Source organism: Canis aureus, chromosome 8, assembly GCF_053574225.1.
Source record: "Canis aureus isolate CA01 chromosome 8, VMU_Caureus_v.1.0, whole genome shotgun sequence".
NCBI classification, from domain to species: Eukaryota; Metazoa; Chordata; class Mammalia; order Carnivora; family Canidae; genus Canis; species Canis aureus.
Window position 1 is genome coordinate 22,883,207 of NC_135618.1, and position 18,981 is coordinate 22,902,187.

The 18,981-nt window shown below is 47.0% G+C and overlaps 1 long non-coding RNA gene and 1 other non-coding gene across 3 annotated transcripts; one reads left to right on the top strand and one right to left on the bottom strand.

The window, feature by feature from the left end:
* Positions 1-62: 62 nt before the first annotated feature.
* Positions 63-18,201, top strand: LOC144318488 (uncharacterized). Of its 2 annotated transcripts, XR_013384422.1 has the most exons (4): positions 63-196; positions 8,174-8,251; positions 15,413-15,489; positions 17,829-18,201. It is a non-coding gene; the product is annotated as an uncharacterized LOC144318488 (long non-coding RNA). The 2 variants fall into 2 exon arrangements; XR_013384423.1 differs by lacking the exons at positions 15,413-15,489; positions 17,829-18,201 and adding an exon at positions 8,857-8,989.
* On the bottom strand, positions 14,252-14,359 carry LOC144319816 (U6 spliceosomal RNA). The gene has a single exon (XR_013385527.1). It is a non-coding gene; the product is annotated as a U6 spliceosomal RNA (small nuclear RNA).
* Positions 18,202-18,981: the final 780 nt, after the last annotated feature.

An 18,981-nucleotide genomic window follows, 5' to 3' on the forward strand; every position in this document is an offset into this window, starting at 1 on the left:
CGGCCCCCGCCCGCCCCGCCCCCGCGCTCCGCCCCGCCCCCGCCCCCCGCCCCCCGCCGGGTCACTGGCCCTCGCGGTGGGCGGCCCCGCAGGTCCCCACCCCGGCCCCGCCCCCGGGGGAAACTCCGAAGGTGATTCACGCGTGATTCAACCGCGCCGCCGAGGCCAGGCTTCCCTTCGGCTCCCGCGGCTCCAGGTGCGGCGGGGAACCCGGTGGTCCCCGGCCCCCAGGTCCCCAGGTATCCCGGCCCCCAGGTCTCCAGGTCCCCGTCCTCCGGCCCCCCGGCCCCCAGGTCCCCAGGTCCCCAGGTCTCCAGCCCCCAGGTCTCCAGGTCCCCAGGTCTCCGGCCCCCAGGTCCCCAGGTCCCCAGGTCCTCCGGCCCCCAGGTTCCCCATGGCTCCCCAGGTCCCCCAGCCCCCAGGTCCCCAGGTCTCCAGCCCCCCCGCCCCCCAGGTCCCCCAGGCCGGTGGGAGGGGCGGGAGGGGCGGGTGGGGGGGGAAGACAGCAGGGTGCTCTGGGAGGAGTTCCCGAAGAGGAGGGCGGGCATTCTCCTCCCCCAGCGCAGGTTAGGTGCCCTGGGCCGCCCCCCCCCCCCCCCCCCCCCCCCCCCCCCGGCCCCGCACTCCCCAGGGCAAGGGCAGCTGGGGCTCTGGGCTGGCTGCGGCGCGGGGGGGGGGGGGTGGGGGGTGGGGGGCATCGTCCTGGCCTCGGAATCTGCAGGCGGGGGCGGGGGCCGGGGCGGGGGGGGGGGGGCGGTGAGGTCAGAGGTACTTGGCCTCCCACCTGGCGGGGCCCTCGGCAGGTGTCTGAAGGTCGGTAGCCCAGGCTCAGCCCTGCCCAACTCCAGGTAGTGACCGAGGAAGAGCTGCCCCAGTCTGGGCGGTTTGCCCTTGGGAGATTTCCAGCATGACATCTGCAGCCTTGTGGTTCCAGAAAGGATTGTTCTCACACTGAAGAAGACATTCGTGGGATTTGAGTTAGTTCCGCCCAAATGTAGGGAAACCAAAAATGAAATTTAAAAATGTCATCAGACTTTTTGTTGTTGTTAGTCCTATGCATTGGTTTTTTTGGATCTATTTCTGGCTTCCTCTTCTGGGCTTTCCTGTAAAATTGTCAGGCAAGAGAACGTTAACTCTTTATTCTATTAGGTGGCATTGTACAAGTTCTTGTCAGAGCACTTGCCATCATTCCTTTATTATTACCAGGACAGACTGGAGAGATATGGGGACAGGAGTGGAGTCTCCCACCTTTTTCTAGGGAAGTCAGCCTTGCATTCTGGTGCATACTACATATGCATTTCCATATAGCCTGTTGAGCCATAGCAATACCTCATTTTAAAAGAAATAAAACCCTGCAAAATCTTTGTTTTCTCCCTGTGCCTGAGCTGAAATAGCACATCCAGGTTTAGCTCTTGTCCATCTTTCCTGGAAGCTGAAAACTACACTTGCTGGTTTCCTCTTTGAGCTCTCTCCTGGCTCTAAAACCCACAAAATTTCTATTTGCAAAACGAGACCATGCAAACCTCCTTTTTGTAGGCCCCCTGCCTGAGTCATTTTCCCTAACAGATCTTTAGCCCAGCCTGGGATATGATTCTTTGCCCTGGAGTTGAAGGTATGTAGAGAAAATGTTACACTTGCTCTCCAAGACCCAGGGAATTGATTACTCTGTCTACAGGGTAATTGGTTCTATTTAGAGCCACTGACCCTCCTGAAGTCGCAAAGGGCTTTAAGTGATGTCAAGATAAGCAATTCTGTGAGAAAAATATGTTTAATGTTAGATGGTGATACAAAAAGTGCCTTAAACACTGATAAATTAGATATTTTGCATATTCACTAAAATTATCAGACCAGGAAGAGAGGAATTGGTTGGATTTCTGCATAGGGTTTTTGAGTAAATATAGAATTACATCCTTCAAAGTTTGAAAAATGCCAAAAAACATCACTATTTTCAAGAAAATGAGGAAGCAGACTGGCTAGAATAGATAATATTTCTGTGCTATCACCATCTATCACACTGTGGCCAGATGATTTCTAGATCTCCGCTGCTTGGCACTGTTAAGAGTACATCCTAAAGTTTTACTGTTGATAATTATTGCACAGAAACAAATTGATTGTTAAAATTATTCTCTACCTTTAGCTTTTTTTTTTTTTTTTTAAACTCCTCCAGTAAACCAAAGCTCCCTCCTACCTGATGTATCTTGAAGAGTCTTAGAAGTGGGAAACATTCCTAAGCCATAATGATAATCAGGCTGGCCTGACCAGTCCCTTTATGGTTAGATCTTAGAGTATCAGAGGGCTGGAGGGAACCTCACAGCCATCCTTCTAGGGATGAGGAGCCTCACAATGTAGATCTATGTGGTCTTCTGACCTCAGGGACTTTCCTTCCACAACCATGCTTGCTTTCTTCTACTCCCAGTACATGCAAGTAGGATTGGGTCCTAAACCCCAGCTTACTTGATTAATCTACTCATCTATGGGCACTCGACAATGTTCTGTAGTAGGTGTAGAAAAATGCTTGGAGTTTGGAGAATTCACTGCTCTCCAGTGGAAATATCCAGATGGTCATTCCTTGACGCGTGCATGCCTGGAGACATGTAAGGGAGGTCGCCTTGTTTTTGCACAAGTGGTGATGCACTGTGGTTGTTGAGGAGTCTGGAGATGACTGGGCAGTGTTGCAGCCATTTCTCTCTACCCCCGCCAACTGCACTGACTTGGTTTCATCTAGTACTTCACTTGATTTCAACTGTGTTTGTCATCTGTCTTCCCCCCGCTACAGCACCGTGGGGCAATAAGGACTGGATTTTTTTCTTTACATCTCTCAGTCCTCTGCACAATTACCAGCACATTTGAATGAACACTTTTTTTTTTTTGGAACTGTGCATGCAGCCAAATATTTTCAGTGGTGTTCAAGAGGTGAAATTTGTCATTGAAATTTTTCTGTCTAGTGGCTGGGCAGTGAGTGTTCCAGAATGCTCAGATTGGTAAGAAAATGCAAATCCATGATGGGTTGCATGGTATTCCTTGACAGCAGGCTCCAGCTGTCTAAGTAGTGACTAATGATTCTTGCTACAGCCAGGAAATCTAAGCAGGAGGAGAGGTAGCTGAATGGAAGAAAACAAATGTGGAAGTTTGGGAACTATTTAGCATTTTTCTTACAGGCTGGGTGCTAGGGTGATTCAGAAAATTGTCGGTCATATGATGAGGCTGTTCTTGCATGGAAAGGCTTCATGACTTTTTAGAATAAATTGTACAAAAATCTATATCTCCCCAGGAACGGGTTAGGTTAAGCTTTATGATAGGTAAGATTGAGAGTAATTTATACAAAACGATTATAATCATATAAAAATGGTAAAAAGAACAGTCGATCCATTTTATGCCAAATTCAGGTAAAAGGCAGCATATGAAAAGAGGCCAGAGGGACTTAGGAGTGGGAACATAGAGTTCTGGAAAAAGAAAATATGACTTAGCAGAACTTAAAAAACATCTGGCAGGGTATAGTTAGTCATGGAAAAATTGGCAGTCATGACTGTGCATTTTATGAAAATAATTATATACTAGTTCAACATTTAACATTTAGAACGAAATTAAATAATAGAGAGCCTGTACAATGAAATCTATTATCCTCGTCATCCAAAAATATTTCTATTAGCTGTCTAAAATAGTTTACAGGAAGCTTTACCATATAAGTTATCACAAAGCGCCAGTATTTTAAAAAGCACAATTTTAGAGAAAAAGTTTCCAGTTCAAACCTTAGGCAGAATTAGTATTTTCAGCTCAAAACTCTCTTTATAAACCTAAGGCTTATCAAACAGTCTATCAACTTCCAATTTGATGGACAGTAAATATTATTCTTATTCTGTACATACAATGTTGACAAAATAGATAATCATAAACATAAGTTGTAGATATTGTTTTGGTAACTAAAAGTCATTTAAAATGAAAACTACTGTATGGTCTCATGAATATAACACATATAATTTTAAAGTTTTAATTTGGTATCATTTTATGTAAGCATCCCTTAATTCCCAATTTCTATAGCTCTTTATACTTGACATATGCACTAACTTGATGGACAGAAGTCCATTCATTCAGTAAATACTTGAATATCTAGAGTTCTCTCTAGACTTTGGATATACAGGATAAAACAAGGAGTCCCTTTGCTCTTAAATATATCAGCACCCTGACTTACTGTCCTGATTTTAATTGCTTGAATGATTTCCTGTCAGTGTTTTGCAATGTTATTTATTTATTTTTAATTTTTTTTTTATTTATTTATGATAGGCACACAGTGAGAGAGAGAGAGGCAGAGACACAGGCAGAGGGAGAAGCAGGCTCCATGCACCGGGAGCCCGATGTGGGACTCGATCCCGGGTCTCCAGGATCGCGCCCTGGGCCAAAGGCAGGCGCTAAACCGCTGCGCCACCCAGGGATCCCTGCAATGTTATTTATTAATAAATTTTGTTCCATGCCCCCAAAAATATATATAAGGTTAGGCATATCATGGTCAATCCATCAAACAGGTATCTTCAACCCAGAAAATTAAGCTTGTGATACATGCACTGTATCAGTTTGAAAGTAGGGGTGATCTTTCAAAGTTCAGCACATGGGAAGAAAGTGAATCCCAATACAGAAAGTCAACTCGAGGGAAAGGCGAAAGATAACTATGTGTGGGTTTCCTCAGATGAAAAGTAACTGCAAATTAGTGAAATAACCAGTTTAAGAGTACTTATACCTGGAGGCCTTATTTCCATTTTGGATGATTCATTTGTCGACATTTTATAAACCGGCTTGGTTCACAGATGCTCTCACATCGCAGCCCCTAAGCACGCCTTTCCCGGCTGATGCTCCATCCTGTGACGCCCGCGCCTCCTTCCAGCAGAGCCTGCAGGCTGGGGAGTGATTGCTGACTAAGGTGGTTGTGTCTGCCCCGGACGCATGTTTGTAACGTTGGCTGGTGGCGATCGCCACCGTGAACCAGCACCCTCCTCTCTGTACTGCGCTATCTCAGATCTGAATCAGCTGCCAACCGACCACGGAATGCCTCGGATTCCCTGGCGTCGGGAGCGCAGCAGGACACACGCTACAGAGGGGGCTTGTGGGACCCTGCCAGGGACTGGGTTTTCCGAGTTTGGTACGCTTCATAGACAGCTGTTGAAATGTCCAGATCGAATTGGTCTCGAGCCTGGTCTTTGATTTTAAGAATAGCATTTGTCTTACACCTCCTTGATGGATTTGTCACCAAGGTCTTGCCTTATACAGGCTAATAAACACGTCCTGAAGGCCAATGCGCCAGGCACTCTCGTAGGAGTCCTTTTGCTAAGATATCTTGCAGCTAGTCGGAGAGCTGAGCCCAGTGTGTCAGCTTCCACCAGAGGAGGCGGGGGTCAGTGAAGTGGGACATGTTGTCATGCGTCTCACTAGTAGTTTGAGAGCTCTGTGCCAGCAGAGGCTGCTTTATCTTTACTAATATCCCAGCCTGGCCCAGTGCCCGGCGCGTAGTGTGTCCTCCGCATCCACAAAGCTTTGTTTAAAGACAGAGAAGGGGGCAGCCCCGGTGGCACAGCGGTTTGGCGCTGCCTGCAGCCCGGGGTGTGATCCTGGGGACCCGGGATCGAGTCCCACATCGGGCTTCCTGCATGGAGCCTGCTTCTCCCTCTGCCTGTGTCTCTGCCTCTCTCTCGCTCTCTCTGAATGAATAAATAAATAAATCTTAAAAAAAAAAATAAAGATAGAGAAGGTATTTGGGACCCCCAAAGGGAGAACTTACTTTCCACGGGGGTGATGAGAGAAGGTTCCCTGGAGGAAAGCACTGTCTGAGCTGGACCACAGGGGAATGGCTGAGGAGAGGAAGGATGAGCCAAGGGCTGAGGCCTGTGTGAGCAGAGTGGAGGGTTTAGGGATCCTGCAGGTGACAAGTGTTGTCAGAAGCTAGAACGGTGGCTCATGAGCAGCTCTGTTGGCTCCACCAAGGAGTCTGGATTTGACTCAGCAGACAGTACCCTCAGAAGCTTATTCTTCTGGTCATGGTTCATCAGAAGAATTGAGTCAGGGGGCGCAACAGGAACCTAGGCCCCTCACCCGCAGAGTGGCTGAGGAATAGAAAGGACAGATGGCTGCGGGGAGCAGCGTGAAGGAAGAAGTTGCAGGACTCAGTGACTGACCGTGGGTGGGGGCAGGAAGGATGCAGAGGGCTGAGGTCTTGGGGGCAGAGAAAGGTGGCAGCCATAATGGAGCCTGGAAGAGAAAGTTGGCCATTCAGAAACTGAATTTTACACATGTTGAAGGTGAGGTGGCCATAGACCTCTAGGAAAAATGCCCAGCATGAAGAGTTGGAAACGAGGCGCCAAGGCTTGCCAAGAGATGAGGCTAGAGCGAGAAATTGGGAGATATTGGCCTTGAGGCTTGGTCAAAGATGTCAAAGTAGACAAGGTCTCCAATGGAAGGTCTAGAGTGATGAGAAATCCATAGTGACCTGGTCAGCCTAGCTCCAGTTGGAGGAGCGTGTATATGTTTATGAGTCTGGGAAGCTTGTAGTCCGGTGGAAGGGCCATAGAAACCAGGGCCTCTGAGACCAGCTCTCTCTTTTGCTCTTGCCTGCTCTTTCTCCCATGTCTCATGAAGCTGGTCTCCACTTGCATCTGTTCCTGGACTCTGTTTGCATTGTTTGGTTACAGCCAATGGCACCGAGTGACATTCCCTAGGCTCCATTGCTTTGGGGTCCAGCCATCATGCTGGAGAAGGACTTTGTCTCTGTTTGGGGCACTTGCCCTCTCGTTAGCCAATCCCCGTTGCCAGAGAAATACCAGGTCTGGCTGTGTGTCCGCTCCTGGGGCCAGGGAGTGGGTCTGCTCTTGGAGGGAGCAGATGGATCAAGTTAGCAGTCAGACAGAAACTGTGGCCACCAGTGGCCCTAGGACTGAGACTGGGACATCACTGGAGGAGGAAGATGATGTAGGGGAAAAAGTAGAGGAAGGTTCAGAGAGATGAGGGAGGACAAATGGGACCCTAACACTAAGGAGGAGAGCTTTAGTAAGAAAGAGAGCTTTAGGTCATGGCAGCCAAGAGTGAGCAGAAAACCAGTGATGCATGTCACTTTAATGGGTGCTACAACACCCAACCCCTAAAATTAACGTGGCTACCAATCTTGACAAGTTTCTCACTTCTTTGGTCGAAGCTAGAAAGATCTGTGCCGTTGAATAGGGAAGAGACACATTAGGTTTTCTCAGTCATGCAGATCAATCGAGCAAACATTTGTTGCTGCTCACTGCCTCCCTATCCCCGAATGTGCGAGGCATGATGTCAGGTGCTGGGAGATGTAGTCTTGCCCCGAAGATTATGAGATAAAGGACAACATGAGATAAACAATAAAGCACCATATGCGCTGTGTCCATTAACCCCATGAGCGTTTATGGTACGTGCTGGGTACCGGGGAGGCCCAGCCTTTCGCCTGGTCAGTGGCCAGAATCCCATCCTCCTCCTCCTACCACAGTCCTTGCCCCGGATTGAAGTGAATTGTGACGTCATTGTCTGCTCTGGTGAAGCATCATGCAGGCAGGAATGTGTCTGCCTTCTTGCCGCTCTGAAGGCCAGTGCCTCCAATGCTTCGATGCTACTGTCAGATATTTGCCAAATGTAGGAACAACCATCCATAGCCCTGACATCATGCCATTTTCTTTTTATTTTTTTAATTTAAATTCAATTAATTAACATAGAGTGTACTATTAGTTTCAGAGGTAGAGGGCAGTGATTCCTCAGTGTTATCTAACACCCAATGCTCATTACATCACATGCCCTCCTCAATGTCCATCACCCAGTTACCCCATCCCCCCACCCCTCACCCCTAGCAATCAGCAGTTTGTTTCCTATGGTTAAGAGTCTGTTGTGGTTTGTTTCTCTCTCTCTGATTTTGTCTTATTTTATTTTTCTATCCCTTCCCTTAATGATCCTCTGTTTTGTTTCTTACATTCCACATACATGTGAGATCATATGATAATTGTCTTTCTCTGATTTTTTTCCACTTAGCATAATACCCTCTAGCTCCATCCACATCATTGCAAATGGCTAGGTTTTATTCTTTTTTGATGACTGAGTAATATTCCATGGGACATATGTATATATCCCACATCTTCTTTATCCATTCATCTATCAATGGACATCTGGGCTCTTTCCACAGTTTGGATATTGTGGACATTGCTGCTATAAACATTGAAGTACAGAGGTCCCTTCGGATCACTACATTTATGTCTTTGGGGTAAGTACCTAGTAGTGCAATTGCTTTGTCATGGGGTTGCTCTATTTTCCACTTTTTGAGGAACCTCCATACTGAGTGGCTGCCCCAGCTGACATTCCCACCAACAGTATACGAAGGGTTCCCCTTTCTCCAGACATGATGCCATTTTATGAGAATCTAGGAAATCTGCAAAATAACTTGTTCTTTCTACATTTAGCCTTTTATTTCTTCTTAGCTGATGACATGCTGCCAGTGGAAAAGCGAAAGATCATTTGGGAGCATTCAGCAGCTTTCTGTAGCTATTTCTATTATTTGCAGCCTATAAAAATAAACAGAAAATACTATTCTAGCATTCTCTAGGTATTAACTTATTTCATCCTCACAACAATCCTGGGAGAGGTAGGTAGGATTTTGTGCACCTGTGTTAACCCAAAGCCCAGTGAGGTTAATTAACTCGCCCAGCGTTGCACAACTGGGAGGTGACAAAGCTGGGATTTGAACACAGGCAGTTAGCTCCAGGGTGCCCTCCACAACCACTCTACCACCGTGCCACCTCTCCACAGTGGTAGCGTTAAGGAGGTACATTTCCCACTGCACAGAGTCAAGCCCATTTCCTTTTTCCCCAGTGTTTCCTGCCTTGTGAAGCTGGACCTCTCTAAAGTTCCTGGCTTCGGAATAAGGGGAATTTCCAATAGAAGACCAAGCCAAAACCAGCCCTCAATTGAGAATAAAGGGCTCCTTCTTCTGCTTTGTTTCCAATTCATTAAATCCTTAATGTTATTTGACATCCAGACTTTTTCCTTACCACAGCAGGACAAAAAAAAAAAGGACACCCTAGCCTACAAATGCCTCCCCCGCCAACATGAAACAAAGGCTCTTCCATATTCCTGTCTTTCACTAAGAAATAGAGGTCTCATAACCTAGAGTTTAGGCTCGGAGGGCCCTTCTGATTCGCTTCTTGCTTATGCCATAACCGAGCTGATGAACTGGTTTAATCTAGAATCACTTCCACTGCTCTGTAACTTTCCATATGCCTTCTCGCACGTGTGAATTTACATCCTATTTGTCGTCATGATACACGTGTCCAGGCTCAAGATGGAACTTGTCATAGAGTCACTTACATTTCCCCTGGTCTGTGTGACGATAATCCTGGATGCCCAGAAGGGATGCTCAGGCAGTTGCGCTCCCTCCCACAGGATTCGGGGGCCACCTCCACCACTGACCCGGCTCCTCTGTGGCCCCTCACTTCCCCAAACCTGCTGCGGGTTGCCCCATGCCAACCTCCGAGCCTGCCTCTGGAAATGGGTCAGGTGGCATCAGTGCCTGGGTAACTGGGGCCTTTCTTAGCTGAACTACTATCTCTGTGCCTGTCCTACGCTACAGGACGTGGTCATCTCCACGCTACCTTTAAAAGCAGCTTGGGGAAAAAAATTTAAAAAAAAATAAAGCAGCTTGGAAAAATGTCAGTGGTATCTGAGGACCCATGACTGAAGCTGATCCCAGAAAAAATCATCACAGACTCTTCTCCCTCCCACTGGGGACATTTGTATCGTTTGACACTCAGGCTCCAGTAATCATTAAGGCGCCCACAGGACAGAAAAGCCACAGGGGCAGCCGGAGTGGAGTGAGACAGCGGGTGTGATGTCAGGAGTTACGTGGGAAGATAAAGAGAACTCTTGTTTTTTGTAAGAGGGAGGGGTCAATCTGACCGTGTGACCTGAACCACGGGGTCCCTGCTGCCACCTCTGACACTCCAGGAGGTACTTCGGGGGACAGGAGCGCCTGGTCCCCTACCCGAGGAAGCCACTTAGCCCCTTTCTACGCAGGAAGAAAGGTCATGTCATAACTGGAGCGGTCGCTCGGATGCTACCAGCAGTACCCACAGACTCTGAGCCCCTGTTGCTGGGCCCAGTGGTGTGGGGACAGTTGCCACCGCGTCGGTGGTGGGTGCCAGGGTCATGGGTGTGGGAAAGGTGCCGTTTCTGGGATTCTGTGGGTCCTTCATAGAGACGCCTGGCCACTCTGAATGACCCAAGAGAAGGGCTTCCTGCAGCCCGGCCTACTTTCTCCCGATAGCATCTGGTGCTTCTCCAGATAGCCTCCATTTATCTCTGCCTCTGCTCGGGTCTCTAACCACGATATGCTGGATCTGACATAGGTTCCACGAAAATCTGGTCCCGGATCTCTGACCAGGAACTTTGTGTCGCTAAAGAAGTGTGCATGCGGGCCCCTTGCTTCCTTCTGAGCCTCTGACCTGTTGGACAGGGCACTAATTCTTTAAGTCAGCATTTCAAAGAGAAGATTAAGAACAAGTTAAGCCTTTAGCTCAAATAGTTCAGTTAATCCAAGAGCAAAGCACACTGGTTTTTGAGGCCATGTGAAAGAACCAAGTCTTAAAATCAACAGTGGTTGTGGAAAAGTGGCGCATGCGCCTTCCACTAAGAGGGAAAAGCTGATATGGTGAGTGTGTGTGTGTGTGCGCGCCCGTGTGCACAAGTCATTTGATTTTTCAGAGTTTTCATTTTCCTATCTGTAGAATGGGCACAATGAATCAGTGATCCAGATCTCAAATTCTTTGTTTTGCTGTCTTAGAGACAGACAGATGGACCAGAGCTTATTTTCATGGCTGCAATATGTTTGTTGTATCAAATACTTACTATTTCTAATTTTTATTTTTTTATTTAATTTTATTTTTAAAAGATTTATTTATTTATTCCTGAGAGACAGAGAGAGAGAGAGAGAGAGGCAGAGACATAGGCAGAGGGAGAAGCAAGCTCCTCGCAGGGAGCCCGATACAGGACTACATCCCTGGTCCTGGGATCACTCCCTGGGCCAAAGGCAGATGCTAAACCACTGAGCCACCCAGGTGTCCCCTATTTCCAGTTTTAAAATAAGTTTTAAATTGACATTTATCTTCTTCTAAAGATTATAATTTATAGTTTCTGTGAATATACCTCTGAAACTGACTTGGTTCAAAGCATCCAATGGTTCCAGACCCAAACTGGTTGTAAGAATTTGAGACCAAATTCAGACCCACCATTTCTTTGTCATTGGCAAGCACTTAGATATTAAGGACCATTTCCCTGTGGGTCTGCATGTTTTATTTTAGCACTGGCACATGTGATATTATGGCCATCACGGTCTTAGTGTTGTTCATTATTTACTGAGACCCAGATGTGCAATTGGTGCACAATGGATGCACAGCTCTTGGAGGAAAAACACTTAACCAGGTACACCGGTAGGGCACATCACTCCCTAGGGGAGGGCTTGGCGGCAGCTGACTGCATGACAAGCTCTGCACCTGCTCCTCAGTGTCCATCTCCTTCCAAGATCAGCGGGGAGGTGCTGAGAACTTGAGAGTGAGACAACAGAGCAATTTTCTGAGATTCTCCTACTTGCCTGCGAGACTGTTCTGGGCAAACTCCCTAGGTTCTCCCTTCAACTAAGAGCTCCTGAAACCCCAATCCTTCAAAGCCTTCTTGATGACACTGGACAAGTCAGTGGTTTCTGCCCAATACCCACTAAACACTCCCATCTTCACCAAGTGCCATCCGAATGAGTGGGTTTTCTTTTGCCTGAACACTTCATAGATAAGCAATTGCTTTACCAGCATTGATGAACTTTCTGCCTAGATCATGATTTAGCCACAAAACCTATGTACTAGGGTGATCTAATTTACTTCTGATGAAAATCCTGGAAAGCAGGTACTGTAGTTTCCCCCTTGAGAAAACAGAGGCTCAGCAAAGCTAAAGTAACTGGGTAGGATCACACACTGGGATGTGGCGGGACTGGGGCTCAAACTAGGTTGTTTAGTTCCAGAACCGATACATGACCCCTCCTGTGAGCACCCCATCCTGAGCACTCATTAGGCTCCAGCTCAGGGTCAAGACCTTCCCCCTGCCTTCAAGGGGGCCTAGGGAGGTGAAGGCAGCAATATGTGCTATAAGGTAGGAGACGCTGTGCTAAGTCTGTGACCCAGGAAGCAGAGAAAGTGCTGAGAAAGAGTCCTTGGTTCTCCGTGGGGAACTATTTTATCTTTTCAATCTCACCTGGCTAACTTGACTTCTTGTGTACCAAAAAGGATGACTCAGACTTTGAAAATTAGGAAAAGTACCTTTACTTGAAAACAGAGAAGAAAAAAGAAAGATTTTATGGCTTTAAATAAAATTCCTTCTTATTTGCAGCCCTTGGCGAGAGGCAGGCAGTTATGGATGCCCTTCTGTTTTTTTGTTTGTTTGTTTGATTTTTTGCTTGTATTATCTATTCTGCCCAAGGATGAGTTCAGCTTCCTCCAACAGCTAACATCATTGCTTCCCAAGGCATTAACCTTGATATAAAATGTTCTAATTAACGCTGAGGAGGAAGGACAAGCTCTAAAGCCATCCGTGCCCTCCCAGACCTGTTCAACTACTCCCACAGCTCTCATCAGCAAGCCAGAGAAGCAAAACAGACTGAAAATCCGCCCCAGCCTTCAGGTTTATCCCCAAACAGTTGTGGGATTAATGTATAATGTGGACAGGGTGGCTCTAGCCAATGACAGCAGTGACACGGGTTTGAGCTTACAGACCAAGCCTAAAACTTCAGCCATGTGTCCAGGTGTTGAAAGTAACAAAACCCCTCACTTGAGTGTCATGATTAAGATGCTACTTAGGACCCGGTCTGAGCGAACGAGGCAGCAGGGAGCCGTGGGTGGGGTGGTTGCAGGTCTGCCCTGGGTCAGAACGGAGAAGGGTGCTTCAGGGGCAACCCGGCTGAGGGCCAGACTGCAAGTTCGGGTGAGGGTGGGGGGTAGGCAAGCAGCCCCCCACCCCCACGCCTGTGGCTGGGTCTCCGGCAGCCCTTAACCTTTCTGGAAAACACAAACAGATTGAGGGCGCAGTTCACATTGCTACATAATACCCGACATCCTGTGGTTGACTAAACTCCGCATGGCCAGCTAAGGCCTTGATTATGTTTAAAAAATTAACTTGTCAAGGCAAACACATATTGAGGGAAGCTGAGAACTAAATTAGATCACCCTAGTACATAGGTTTTGTGGCTAAATCATCTTTCCGATGAAACAGAAGCTTTTAAGATAACAACAGTACTGTTCCAGGAGAGCATAAACCCAGGAGAAACGAGAATCTTAAATAACAAATGGAGTCTTTGTTTTCGCTTATCAGTTCAGAGGAACACATTAAAGCAAAACAAAAGATTTTGCAAAGTAAGAAATCTTGTTCATTTATATTTTCCCCCTAATTATTAATAAATCAAAAAAATAAATTATAGTACTGGACTAGTTCAAGTACTTAGGTGCATTATTGCCAGGCATTTATATAAAAGGAGGAAATTAGACTCAGATATACTGGCCTCCTTGCTCTGCTCCAGATGGCAAGAGGAGGACTGAGGCTTTCCCAGCCCCTGTCTCCTGTGTGTCTGGCTTGTTCCAGGGAATTTACTCAGCTGCTTTCCTGCCTGAAACTCTTCCTTCTTTTTAGTCATTTTTATTTTTTTAAGAATATATTTATTTATTCATGAGAGACACAGAGAGAGAAAGAGGCAGAGACACAGCAGAGGGAGAAGCAGGCTCCACGCGGGGAGTCCGACGTGGGACTTGATCCTGCGTCTCCAGGATCACGCCCTGGGTTGAAGGCGGCGGTGCTAAACCACTGAGCCACCCGGGCTGCCCCTTTTTAGTCATTTTTTAAAAATGAAGACTATTTTTCTTTAAGAGCAGTTTTAGGTTCACAGCAAAATTGAGCAGAGGGTACAGAAATTTCCCCGGTACCCCGGACCCCCCACAAAGGCATAGTACTCCCTACCCCCGTCATCAGTCCCCCACGAGGGTGCTACCTTTCTGACAACAGGTGGAGCTCCACTGACACACCATTAGCAGCCAAAGTCCGGAGTTGATGGTACGGTCCACTCCCGGTGCTGTACATCCTCCGGGTTTGGACGACGGTGTGAGGACACCCATCCAGTATCCCGGTTTCGTGAAGGGTATTTCATTCCCTTAATATCCTCTGTGTTCAATCTGGTCACAAAAATAGGAACTGCTTCATGAGTTTGCATGTCATCCTTTGCCCCGGGGCCATGCCAATCTCCTCTGGCTGGTGATAGCTTCACTATATGTGCTGCCGAGGAGAGCACTGAACGTCTCACCAAGCAAAATCCAGAAGGTTCTCCCTGGTGGAGATTCAGCCTCAGTGGCGAGAGGGCTGCACGATGGCTCGGGTCAGCTTTGCGTCGCCCTGACCGTGATCACCACCACTTTGCCACCACTTTGCCCTGGTGGGGAAACCAATCTCCACCCTCTACGTGAATCTGTAGAGGACTACGGTCTCTGGCAGCATTTGATATTGCATGGATTTGCCACTCTTATCATACGGAGGGCAGGGGCAGTGCTTTCTAACAAATGTTGTGTTGAACTGAATAAATTCGAATCCAGGGGGAGATATCACTGTTCTTTAGAGGAGGATCTCTGTTGGTGGGGCTGGTGTGTCCCTACTGCTTATGTCAGTGCCATGAATCTGTCTAGCAGGGCCGGGAGCAGGAGTTTCGGGCTCTCTGTGACCATATCCTGCCAGGACACCCTCCCGTCCCTCTCCTCCGGACGGAGTGGACGGTCCCACTCTGGCCGTGTGGAGGCCCGGGGTGTTCCCTCCGTCTGTGTCCCGTCTAGATCCGGGTGCACTGCAGGTGTCCAGTGAATTTCTACAGACGAATGAATAAATCACGGGGTGCTGGCCCCGGGGTTGGGAGGGCCTTGGCCCTGCAGCCCTGGACGTAGGTAGACCTTGGGGGTCCAGACGTGCTGCTGTCCACCTGTGCTGGAGGGTGTCCGTCCTGTCCCGTTGTTGGCTCCGCAGTCGGCTGCTGCTTTCCATCTCAAGCCTTCTAGACCAGCTTTATTATAATGAGTTTCGTCTACAAGGAGTTGGTTCTGTGCTGTTTCTAAATCTTCTATTTTGCAACACAAGCATGCATTATTCTTTAATACTCCCTTGGAATTCATGCTTTTAGCCTGTTCATATGGCCCCCTTCCTCACTTGCCTGAAAATGCTTTAATATATTGGATAATCATTCTTGCTGGGAATTGGGGGGGAGGGTCCTCATGTGCTCCTAATCCTCTTTATCAGTGACCGGCGGTAATACTCTCAATGTCTCCTTTCCCCACCCATCGCACCCATTGCCCATCTGCAGCCTAGTCACCACCACATTGTTGACTTCCGCATGGATCCCGAAGCCGTCCTTCTCCTTCCAACCCTGTCTGTATGGAGGTATGTTTCCCAGGCTCCCTTCTAGCATCTTAGCTCAGTCATTGGGTGCAGCTGGTAGAGGACCGAGGGTGAGAGGAGGGGACGAGCCAGGGTGTTTCTTTCCTTCCCCAGCCCCCACTTTGGTCCGCAGCGTGTGCCCTGCTGGCTGCGCCTCCTCCATGGACTCAGCCAGGCAGTCCTCCCCCTGGGATCTAGTACCACCACCCATTGTCCCTCCATCCCTAGGGATGGTAGCAGATGCCTGCTATTGTTCCTCTTGAGATTGCTTTCCTATGTCCTCTTTGGTTTCTCAGCTCTTCTGTGACCTTTGTAACCAGCTCCCTGTATCAAATCCACTCTGTTCAAGAAACCTAGAGTGGTTTCTGGTCTTGGACTAGACTGGAATAGATAGCAGCATGCCAATACTACTGCTGATTTGTGTGGGCTCCTCACTGTCCGTTCTGTGGAGTGAAGCACACAGCTCACAAGTTATTGTCATAGTAAGTTGTTTGTGGAAGATCTCAGAGATCTCAGAGTGGCTGGTAAATTATAAGTAAGTGCAGCATGTCATTAATTAGCATTCATTCAAATATTTTCTGCTTGCTCAAGAAGGTTAATTTTTATTCTTACTGGAGTAACTTGAAAGGTCCCTGGTTGAAGAGGCTTGAGCATTCCGTTGATAATGGTTTTGCTTGGCTTCTAAGCCTGGAGACAGCTGTGGTACCTGACTTATCACTCACTCAATGCAGGGTCACCTTATACCTGTCCCAAAGGCATTTATCCTCTCAGCTTTGGATGCCAGTGGGCACCCAAACCTGTATTTAGGGTAGCTGTCCCAAGATATCTGGCAAATGACTTGGGGCTACAGGTTTGGGGTTGAACATGGCTTTTAGGACCAGATACACCTGGATTTGAATTCCAGCTTTGCATCCCCTGAGATGTGTAGGTTTAGAAAAATTACATACTTCTTTAACCTAATTTTTTTTCTAATGTCAAATGAAGAGAAGAAAGTTTTACATCAGGCTCTACATTAGATGGTTGTCTCAAAGAAAAAGATCTACCTTAAGGCCCCAACCAAAGTTTATAAATCTTTAGACTTGGCTACTGAGAGCTGACTCTTCTCCTTTCCCATCAAGGCAGTATGTAAAGTACTACATGTTCTGTAGGGTCTACCAAAAACCCAAAGCCTATCCATAACCAGATAGGCTCAGAAGTAACCTAGAACCTAAGCCTTTGTAAAAAATATAATAATTCTGTTTCTTTTAAAACCAGCCTCCTTAATTTATTTCTTTTCTATGTTTATTCGCCTTGCCTATTTATTAAACACATTCCATTGCTTATTCTTTGCAAGTAGTATATGAAAGGAAGAGATAAGGAGTATTTATATAGCTCTGATTTCAGACCCGGTAAATATTGGATGGTGTTGACAGGAATACAGGTCCTGAATGTCTGACCTTGAAAGACTAGACAGGAGTCTTGGGTGATGAGATGTAGTCTAAGCTCTGGCTTGACCAAACTGTAAGCTGGAGGGCATCATCTAAGAGTCATGCTCTTGGGCAGCCCGGGTGGCTCGGCGGTTTAGTGCTGCCTTCGGCCGGGGGTGTGATCCTGGAGACCCCGGATCGAGTGGAGTCCCACCTGGGGTTGAGCTCCCTGCATGGGGAAAAAAAAAGAGTCATGCTTTTGTCTTGAGCTCTCTTGAAAGGAGTCGATTTCTGTTGCTTGAGAGAATGGGCAAAATACCTCACTAACTTAATTTTCCTTAATAACTCTGTCAAATGTTTTCAGCCAGTGCTTTCACTATTTAAAAGGGAAAATGTAAGCCAGTCAACTCATGTTATGATCTAAAGAGCAAACTTGGGTAGATGAAGGGGAACGTGGAGGAGGAGGTATGCGGCGTTGCACACCACCCTACCCAGCGCTGATTTGCATAGATTTGAAAGGCTCGGCTGGGAAGGAATCTGGGGCACAGCTTTGTCAATGAGGTATCACGATCTAAGGACTGAGATGTTCTCAGATTAAGAGGCACATAACTTCAGCCTCATCAAAGAGGGGTTTTTGCCATGGGAGGTGATCAAGGGACTTTCGGGGCAGCTAAAGAAGCCTTTCTGTTTTCCTTCCCTTTGAGAAGGGAAGGGAGGGGAGGGTGGGCGAGGGGGTGTGAGGAACTGCTGGTTTGTGAGAAAGCACATTGATAAACAGCAGCAGAGCCAAAGTACTTCTGAGACAATAATTCAATAAGCAGCACATACATGAGGATGGATCCTAAAGAAGTTCCTAATGAGAATACAGTGAAAGCCCAAGTGAAAGTGCCCTTATGTAGGATAGATGTGCTGAATATACTTTGCTTCTCTTTTCAGCTTTCTTCCCTAATCTGTAGGTTTTGCAAGTGAACTTTTGAAGAACGTATGTGGTCACGTGCTCACTCTCATAAGCCTGAACCAGACAGCATCCACTGTTCTGCCTTTTTAGTTCTGCAATCTCCTTTCCCGTTTCGACTGTTATTTTAAAAATGTAAACAATGCTTAATGCTTCCTAAAATACTATACATTTTTAAATTTGTTAATTGATCGTCTTTTTCCTGCCCACCCTCCTGGACTCTAATTTCCTTGGGAATAGATATCTTTGTGTGTGTTATTTGCTGACATACATCCCAGCACTTAGAATGGTTCTTGAAACATAGCAGATCTTCAAATAAATATTTGTTGATTGCCTGAAATGAATAAATCACAATCATGGTTTTATATTTTTAACATATCAAAATACTAATAATAGAGACTTAGACTTGAAAAACATTCAAGAGTTGTCTTGGGGTAAGTAAAAATTCAGCTCAGTGTCTGTTCCGTCTCTAAACCTGTAGTCTACACAGCTGTCCATAATGTGGAGCTATGGTCACCTGCTTGGACCTGCAAATTCCAAGTTGGGCATCTTAGCCAGATTGGAACATGATTCTTTGTGCTTACTGCTGAGGATTGTACTGGAAGGCAGTGGAATTCAGAAACACAGAGAGCTCTCAATAGGAAGGATACACTTGCTGGACTTAGTGAATTTGCCCTTTGAGTAAGTCTTATAGATTCAGAAACACAAATCATTTATGTGCTTCATTACATAAATGAACTCCATGCTTAAAAATTCATAAGAGACTACTCTCTCCAATCATAAATTCAATTAACTTACCAGGCTGGAAAAACATAACTCAGGCAGACAGGATAATCAAGCCAAGCTCACTAGCATGGTCTCTCCTATTGGAAAGCTGCCTGGGAAGGCAATGATCAGCTTAGTGATGCTGGATTCAGAATCAGGGAACTTAGTCCTAGGACTCAGATGTTGGGTAGCCCACACTCTGGCAGCCAATGTGTCTTTCTCCAGAGCTGGACACCCTATGACCCATTGACCTCCTTTCCACCTCCAGTTAGGGTACCTTCTGGTCTCTTCGCTTCCTGTGAATGGGCCAACCAAATTTGTTTCTGAAACTCCCCCTTTTCTGTGCTTCTGTGGGTGATTAACACATTC